The sequence below is a fragment of the Nanorana parkeri genome, unplaced genomic scaffold (genome assembly GCF_000935625.1).
Source record: "Nanorana parkeri isolate BGI_ZX_2015 unplaced genomic scaffold, ASM93562v1 scaffold768, whole genome shotgun sequence".
Classification (NCBI taxonomy): domain Eukaryota; kingdom Metazoa; phylum Chordata; class Amphibia; order Anura; family Dicroglossidae; genus Nanorana; species Nanorana parkeri.
Window position 1 is genome coordinate 340,898 of NW_017307036.1, and position 8,887 is coordinate 349,784.

Sequence of the window (8,887 nt, forward strand, 5' to 3'; positions counted from 1 at the left end):
CTTACATTTTGTCTGGGAAAAAAAAGAAAAAATTACAGTGTATGGCCAGTTTGAGTCATTCAGGATCTATATCTGGGTATAAGGAAGCCAAATCACGCATAACCTACTGAACTACTTATGTTTCCAAGATGTTTTATTTCCATATGAATATTCCCAAAGGATTATTGCATGTCTTACTTGGCTCCCAACTTTTTAAATATAAAACTGTAATAAAGTGGATCTTGAACTAAACTACATTGGTGGGGAATTGATCAAAACTAGAGCAGACAGAATCTGGAGCAGTTGCCCATAGTAACCAGTCAGCTTCTCTCTTCAGTTTGTTCAGGTAAGCTTTGAAAATGAGAACAAGAAGCTGATTGGTTGCCATGCACAGCTGCTCCAGATTTTATCTGCTCCAGTTTTGATAAATTCCTTCTTTTATTTTTTTTTAAATGCATGTTCATTTTTGTTTCCTCTGTATATGGTTTCATTTTATCATATTTTTTGAAAAACATTTTATTGACACCATTAAGAGGATGTTTTTCTGAATGCGAATACAAATACAGTGCTGTATGCCATGTTTGTTTTTCCCAGGTTAACAATGTTGACCTGATCTTCAGGCTAAATTTTAGGCCACAAAACCAACCGTGCTGTTGGAGTCTATCAGGGGTGTGTCCTGTAGTTTACTTTATTTGCTTCATAACTTGCAGATCAGAGCCCTGAAGTACAGATAATAGCTTCTATTGGCTGTGTTCTTTATTAAGACCATAATAGCTGCATGGGTTCCACTCACAATCCTCTGTTCTGTCTTATATGACATGACTGTTTTTAAGTGAATGTTATCATATCTATTTGGTATTCATTAGGCTGTAAGTGAGCACAGTATGTGCAGAATTGCATAATCTGGTTTCCTAATTCCCTTTGGATATAGAGGAAGCAGCTATGGTAAATGTGTACTGTTAGAATGAGAATGTAGAAGGCCTGAATTTCCTAGATAAGCTTTCCAATAACAAGGCGCTTAGAAGCTGTGCCAAGCTTTTTTACAGCAGAGGCTGCTTCCAGTGACTTTTCATCTTCAATAATATGGAGGCACTTACTGAAGTCAATGCAAACATGTGATGTTGTTTATCTCTGGCGTGGTGTAATGGTATTTTATTATTTTTGATACTATTATTTAGGGATGCACCGATACTGGGCAGCTTCATGAGTACTTGTGAAAATGCCCTGATACTAAGCGCCGATACTGCCACTTTATATTTTTAAATACATTCGGCTGCCGTCAGGTCCCGCGCTTGCTAAGAACCTCGTGGCAGCCTTGTGGGGACCTTGCGGCGCCTGTTTACCGCATCAGCTGTACATCTCCTCTTCCTCCTTCTTTCTGCCACCTGCACGCACAGCACTGGGGAGACCCAGCACATCATGGTGAGACCGCACACAGAACTGGTTAGACCCCGCAAATCCCTGGGGAGACCACACAGTCCTGTTCAGACACTGCACATCCTTGGTGAGCAACAGGGTATGTAGCTTCATATTTTTCTGCATTGCTCTATCATGTATTGCTAGGATTTGTAGTCTTCTATAGTTGGTGGTATTCTGCGTTGCTGTATAATGTATTGCTGAGATTTGTAGTCTCTCTACTGCTTGGAATGTGTGGCAGAACTACCAGGGGTGCAGCTTTTGCAGCTGTGACCAGACCATGGCGCTCTACCACTGTCCTAAAATCATTAGTCTGTATTGTTTTAGAAAAACTATCACATGACACTAGAAAAAAGAAATCGATATTTGGTATTGGTGAGTACTTGAGTATCTGTCTTTTAAAAATGGTATTGGTGCATCCCTGTTATTATTCATTGTTGTCTGTGAAGCCTTAAAAGGAAACCTGTACTTGGAGCACATGGAGGCTTTCATTGCCACTTCTGAAAATGCTAGTCGCCTGGATTTCATGCTAACCCATTGGTTTACTATGTTCTCAGTCACGTATGCTGAACAAGTATGCAGAAGACGAGTTCTGACTTTGCTTGTTGCATGCTTGTTCTGGACTAGTGATTTAGAAGGTATTCAAACTAGACACAGCCAGGAAACTAGTATTTTCTTCTTCTTACAAGGTAAGCAATTTTACGCTATATATTTTTATCAGTACAGACCTCCCTAATAGATGTGAGTATATATTTTTTGCTTCACCTATCCCCTCCGGGCAGCTAGACTTTACCTTAAGCTAGAAACACAAAGCGCACAGGTCACCCCTATAATGCATCCATGTAATCCGTCGGTGCCTGGATGAGTCTCTTCTGGAGTGATAGGCTCAAAAACTGTAGAACATCCCTCTGATGCATTTCTGCCTTACTCTGCCTTAGTCATAGTGGTGACTAAGGTCAAGTAGGGCAGAAACGCGTCAGAGGGTGTTCTTTGTATAGATACAAGTGGAATAAAGTTTGAATTTCTTTGGAAGATCATCATGTTCTGGTTCTACAGTTTTTGTCCCTTAAGCATCTTCTCCTTTTCGCTATGATGGTCTAAGGTCCGCTGGCATCATCATGTACAATGCAAGCTCCATAGTCTTGCATTGTGCATGAGGATGCCTGGGCATTAACAAGCAGTTAACCCATCCAGTGTCGGGCATCCGCATTGCACGGTAAAACTTTTAATTTCCCTGCAGTTGGGCTTTTAAAAACTTTTGGAATAGAAAGTGTGCATAGGGAAAATATCACATGGCCATTGATAGGAAATAAATACATAATAACGAGATCTAATTCAAGAGAACACTGGAGAGAATGAGCATATAAATGTAACCATTGCTATTCTCATAATATCAATAGTTCATTTTTCCCCACCAGCAGTCTCTTAAATTGCAACATTGTATCTCCTTACTAACATATTTATTTCCTGTAATCCTCAGCTCCATATAGTGGCCCTAATGTGGCATTTTCTCATTCACTCTCTATATTCTATATAGATATACCCATGGAAGAACAATCAACCAGAAGAGAAATTACACTAAGAACGTTGTTTTTGCCCCATTCTCACATCTGGTTAATTCAAACAAAATGAATTTGTAAACATAGGTCAACAAAATCCCATTGACTTTAAAGGAACAGTACACAGCCGTTCAGGCTGCATTTGACCTGTTTTGTGCTTTCCTGCTGTTCTTTTGACACAGCATGTCCTATTAGGGCCTGTTTGAACTCCTGGCAAAGAAGATCTAAACGCAGCCTTTTCTTGTTATACGCAGTGTTTGACAAGAACATCAGTCGGCATAAACCCTTAAGGTAATTATACAGGCGACATTTCAAATACAGGGTAAAATTAATAAATGGCTGGACTGAATCGTTGCTTTTTATTTGCCAGTAACTGTTTTCTAGCCATTCTTACGAATGTGTTCTAGGCATGATACAGAAAAGCACTCATGAAATAAACAGGGCATGTCCAGCAATGCATTTGGAAGAAAAACAGTCTGGATGAAGTAGAATACAGATTTAAAAAAAGTTAAATATCTTCTGTTATGATGGGGAAATGTCTGTCAGTATAATGTTTAGTGAATCAGACCACAGGACTCTCAGACAGACGCAAAGACCCTCAGGCCCTTGGGAATAGACATATGAATGATGTGTGGTATTTCCTGCTACATAGTATTTTTCATTTTTAGGTCTAAAGAAAAAAGTGAAGGTTGAATGCCAGTCTGATGTCACCAGCATTTATGGTAGTGGGCAACTCACATACAGTATTATGTCTCTGATGTGTTTAAATTTGACACATTTTTCAATGGGATTTATTTAGTAATAGTGTAAAGATTAGTAATATTTTCTGACCTTCAGCAACCAATCGGATGTCATCTTTTATCAGTTTTAGGTAACCAGTAAAATAGCAGATATGTTACATTGGTAGCTCCTGTAGGAGCTTTTTGCTCTTTTTTTCTTTAATTTAAAGAAAGGGCAGAGGTTTTTTATATTCTTAGAACATTTTTAATCTTTATACAGTTATTTATGTAATGGGTCAGCTTTAAAGAACATTGTTACTTAAACCGATTACATTTCTCAACCAAAATTACAATTCTGGTACAAAGTATTGCAAAGGTGTTTACACTTTACATTTTGCGTATTTTTATTTTAATGCAGCACTAAATAAAATTAATCCTAAAATGAAAAAGTTTACATATTAAAAAGAAAAAAAAAATCCGCAAAAAATAAGCGTTAATTTGAGCTGATTGGTTTCAACTTTAGGGTTGATATTGGGTTAAATACAAGCAAATTTTATTTAAAAAAAACTAAAACTTCTTTTTCTTTCTCACTTGCAAGGCTGCTTTAACGGACATCACAAACAGATCAAAGATTACTCCTTTGATCAGCATATGATTAAGCAGTGAAATATAATGTAACAAAAATGTTGCTGTGTTGTATTAATTGTGCTTTTGAACAGCGTTCAAACACTGTTCAAACGCTCAGTGTTGCATAGTAGTGGCTGCAGCCCAAAATCCCTAACTTGTTTACAAAAGAGAGATTTCTCAACCACTATAAGAATGTAAATAGTCGTTTTACTTATTTTGACAGTTTGTTTAGGGTTATCCTATTTGACCTGTTTTTTGGTCCAGTCTTTGTTAATCTGCAATATGTGCAGTGTGCGAACAGAAATATTTTTTCCTATAACATTTGTGAAAGTCTACCGTTAGATTACATGTATAAAATACAAACTACACTACATTGCCATATTTATCCACAGGTTGTCTTCCAGTGCTTCTTATAGGACATTTCATTAGTTGGTTTGCAGAGTTCTGGTGTTGTTATTTTTGCACTAGGACACGTATAGACGTGTGACATTGGATGTGTATGACTTTACTGTTTAATGACAACATTGTGTAAGTGCTTACATGGGTTCTGCCATTGATAACCTCATTTTCATAAATCCAGTGGTCGTGTAAATTCACTCATTCCATTAGTAGCTTCTGGTCTGCAACAACAAAGGTCAGACTTCTGATTTGTGTATTTGTTCTGGAGATATGTAAATATTTAAGTTGTGGAATGACAGCCAGGCCACTAACATTTTAAGGAGAGGTCCCCCATCGCAGCCTAATTATAAATCTCTTAAAGAAATAGGCTGTCATGGGTAAACTTGTAAGAAAGAGGAAGAAGATACAAGGCCTAAATGTACTTAAACACTGTAAAAGGGGTGGTTTAAATTTTGTTCAGCATAAAGATAATCCTGTGTGTGATGTAACTAAGCAAACTTTTGACAGTTGGTCATCCTTTGTGTGTGTGTTTGTTGTGAATTGTACAGTAGGTTTTGATGTTTTATTAGCACCGCACAGTCACTTTAGCTGACACATGCTTCTATACCACTTCCTCACCAGTTACTCAGTTCAAGGGTTCACAAATTCCCAGTGCGGTTATGCTAGCTGTCGTCATCTTTGGTTTGGATTGTACTTGCACATCTGGAATTAGGCTAATGTTTCCAATGTGGCACAGTTGTATTTTAATTGTACAAATTATAAAACAGTGTGCTATGAACTTCTGAACACAAATAAAATCTAATCAATTATGGTCTGGCAAATGCTGCTGTAAAGCCTAATGAATAGCAGGAGGAAAGTAGCTGTTATGTAAAAAAAATAAAAAATCTTAACTATGTATAAATTACCCCCTGCTGCTCTTGTTTGTTTTGTGAAATAATCCTATAAGACTATATGTGCTAGCAATATATATTATTATCTCTTAGTGGGATGGAAAGCAAAGTATAATTTAGCTCATCTGTGTGTCACCCTCCATTTCTGTTTATTGGTTAATAAAAGTTTGAAAAAAACGAATTCCTTGTCTCAAATGGTCATTGCCACCATCTAAGTTATTTGCCAGGGTGATTGACTCATTATCAGTAGAGTAGTCATACCAGATACTTTATATGGCCAAACGTTTATGAATACCTTACCTTTTACATCTATACTATTAGAGCTTGTTGGGCATCCCATTCCAATACCATGGGCAATACTATAAATTGCACCCCACCCCTCTTCTGTACAACTATTAAAAAAAAAAAACCTTCTCCAGGAAAAGAGTCAAGAGATTTTGGAGTGATGTGTTGCAATTTGACCCTATTGATCCAAGAGATTGTCAAATCAGGTACTAATTCCTTCCAAAGGTGTTTAATAGGGTTGACGCCTGGGCTCTGTGCTCAAAAGACCTAACCTAAACTGTTTCAACAAAGTTGGAAACCAAACTGTCTATAATATCCTTTTTTGCTGTAGCATTAAGAATACCCTTTTCTGGAAATACCTGAACTCAAACACTTGGAGGGGTGTCCATATACACTGAGTGGCCAGATTATTATGACCACCTGACGTTTGTAGGCTAATTAGCTATAAGTTTGCGCTGAAGTTGCTAGAGGGCCAGACCATTATAAATAGGGAAGCAGGTTGTTTACCACGACCGTAGAAGTGATTTTTTTCTGAAGATATGGGTAAACAATGCGATTTAACAGCCTTTGAACGCAGGATGATTGTTGGCGCTCTGAGCCATGGAGCGAGTATCAGCAAAACAGCAGAATTCGTTAAATGTTCAAGAGGGGCTCATTGTTAAAGTGTTTAAAGACTGGACTGTCAGCAGAAAATCTGGGTCTGAACGTGCAAATTGTGGCCGTCAGCGACTAGTCAATGTTAGGGCAGAACGGAGAGTGGCAAGACTGGTACAAGACAACAGAAGGGCAACAGTGCAGTGTCAGATTCCTCGCATCACCTTTCAACATCTCGTGGAGTCACGAGGCAGCCCAATGTGGTACTGATTCGGTGGTCATAATAATCTGGCCACTCAGTGTACATTGTGCCATGTAGTGAATGTTGTAGGTGTGATGGTCAGCAGTCCACGTCATTATGGCTAAATAGTGTGGATTTATGAAAAACTTAAAGGAGACAAAAATCCTCCTCTAAATAAGTATAAATCCATTAAAGCCACCTTAAAAAAATGAAGGTATCGACATGTCTCACTTCATTACAAATCCATATAATAAGGGAATTATTCCATATTTTAGGATAGTGTGCAGAACAATGCAATTCATTCCTTTGTACCTCTGGGCCAAATGTGCCTCCAGAGCCGCTGGTGTATTGCAAGTACACTTTACCATAACCTGTCTGGTTCTACTTTCTTATTGGTCCCCAAGCTCTACTCTTTGGAAGCCATTTTTTCCATACACTGCACTGATACAAGCCTGAAATAGCTGTATGCAGTTTGGAATAAATGGCTCTATTACATTTGACTGCATCTGCGCTGCAAGCAGAGTGCCTAATAGTTAACACTTCTGCCTTGCAGCACTGGAGGTCCCCGAGTCAGGACACTGTTTGCATGGAGTTTGCATGTTCTCCCTGTGCTTGTGTGGGTTTCCTCCAGGTACTCCGGTTTCCTACCACACTCCAAGGACATGCTGGAAGGTAAATTGCCAAGTATGTATGCATGTAATTAGGGATGTCCCAATGCCACTTTTTCAGGCCCAAGTACAAGTACATCCCCTCATGTACTTGCCGATACCAACTACCGATACTTTTTCTGAAAGGGACAGGTGACTTTAAATGATCCATAGTACAGGGCTACATACAGATCATTTGATCCATTCATGTTAGCAGAGGATAATTGTAAATGTAGTGTTGCAGTGCGTGCTATATGTAGTATATAGTACATGTACATATAGAGTGCCTGCAACAATACATTTACGATTATCTTCTGCTAACATGAATAGCTTAAATGATCCATAGTACAGGGCTACATACAGATCATTTGATCCATTCATGTTAGCAGAGGATAATTGTAAATGTAGTGTTGCAGTGCGTGCTATATGTAGTATATAGTACATGTACATATAGAGTGCCTGCAACAATACATTTACGATTATCTTCTGCTAACATGAATAGCTTAAATGATCCATAGTACAGGGCTACATACAGATCATTTGATCCATTCATGTTAGCAGAGGATAATTGTAAATGTAGTGTTGCAGTGCGTGCTATATGTAGTATATAGTACATGTACATATAGAGTGCCTGCAACAATACATTTACGATTATCTTCTGCTAACATGAATAGCTTAAATGATCCATAGTACAGGGCTACATACAGATCATTTGATCCATTCATGTTAGCAGAGGATAATTGTAAATGTAGTGTTGCAGTGCGTGCTATATGTAGTATATAGTACATGTACATATAGAGTGCCTGCAACAATACATTTACGATTATCTTCTGCTAACATGAATAGCTTAAATGATCCATAGTACAGGGCTACATACAGATCATTTGATCCATTCATGTTAGCAGAGGATAATTGTAAATGTAGTGTTGCAGTGCGTGCTATATGTAGTATATAGTACATGTACATATAGAGTGCCTGCAACAATACATTTACGATTATCTTCTGCTAACATGAATAGCTTAAATGATCCATAGTACAGGGCTACATACAGATCATTTGATCCATTCATGTTAGCAGAGTATAATTGTAAATGTATTAGCAGTGTGTACTCTATATGTACTCTGTAGTACTCAGTGCAGGCAATATATACGGTAGTTGCTTAATAGAACCCCCCTCCAAATCTGCCCTCACTGTGCCGGAGAGAGCAGGGACGAGTCAGCGGCAGCGCTGGTCCAGGGGGAGGAGCTCCAGGTGGGGTCCTAATTTAGCTGGCCTAGAGTTGCCTGCCAGCTAAATTAGAACCCCACCTAGAACTCCTCTCGCCTGACCAGAGCTGACTGGCCGCTGCGGGTTTTTCTTTTTCTTACTTACCTCGCCGAGCGTCGCGTCACTGCTGCTCCGGTGGGCGGCGCTCCGAGCGGGGTCATCTGGCAGTCTCCGGCCACCTAAATTAGGACCCCACCTGGTGCTCCGCCTACCGGAGCAGCAGTGACGCGACGCTCGGCGGGGTAAGTCAGCACAAAAAAACCAT

General features: G+C 39.0%; 1 protein-coding gene across 3 annotated transcripts in view; it reads left to right on the forward strand.

Annotated features, from left to right (window-relative positions):
- The window catches only part of DOCK9 (dedicator of cytokinesis 9), a 230,536-nt gene that overhangs the window by 137,044 nt on the left and 84,605 nt on the right, over window positions 1-8,887 (forward strand). The gene's annotated exons all lie outside the window — the stretch shown is intronic.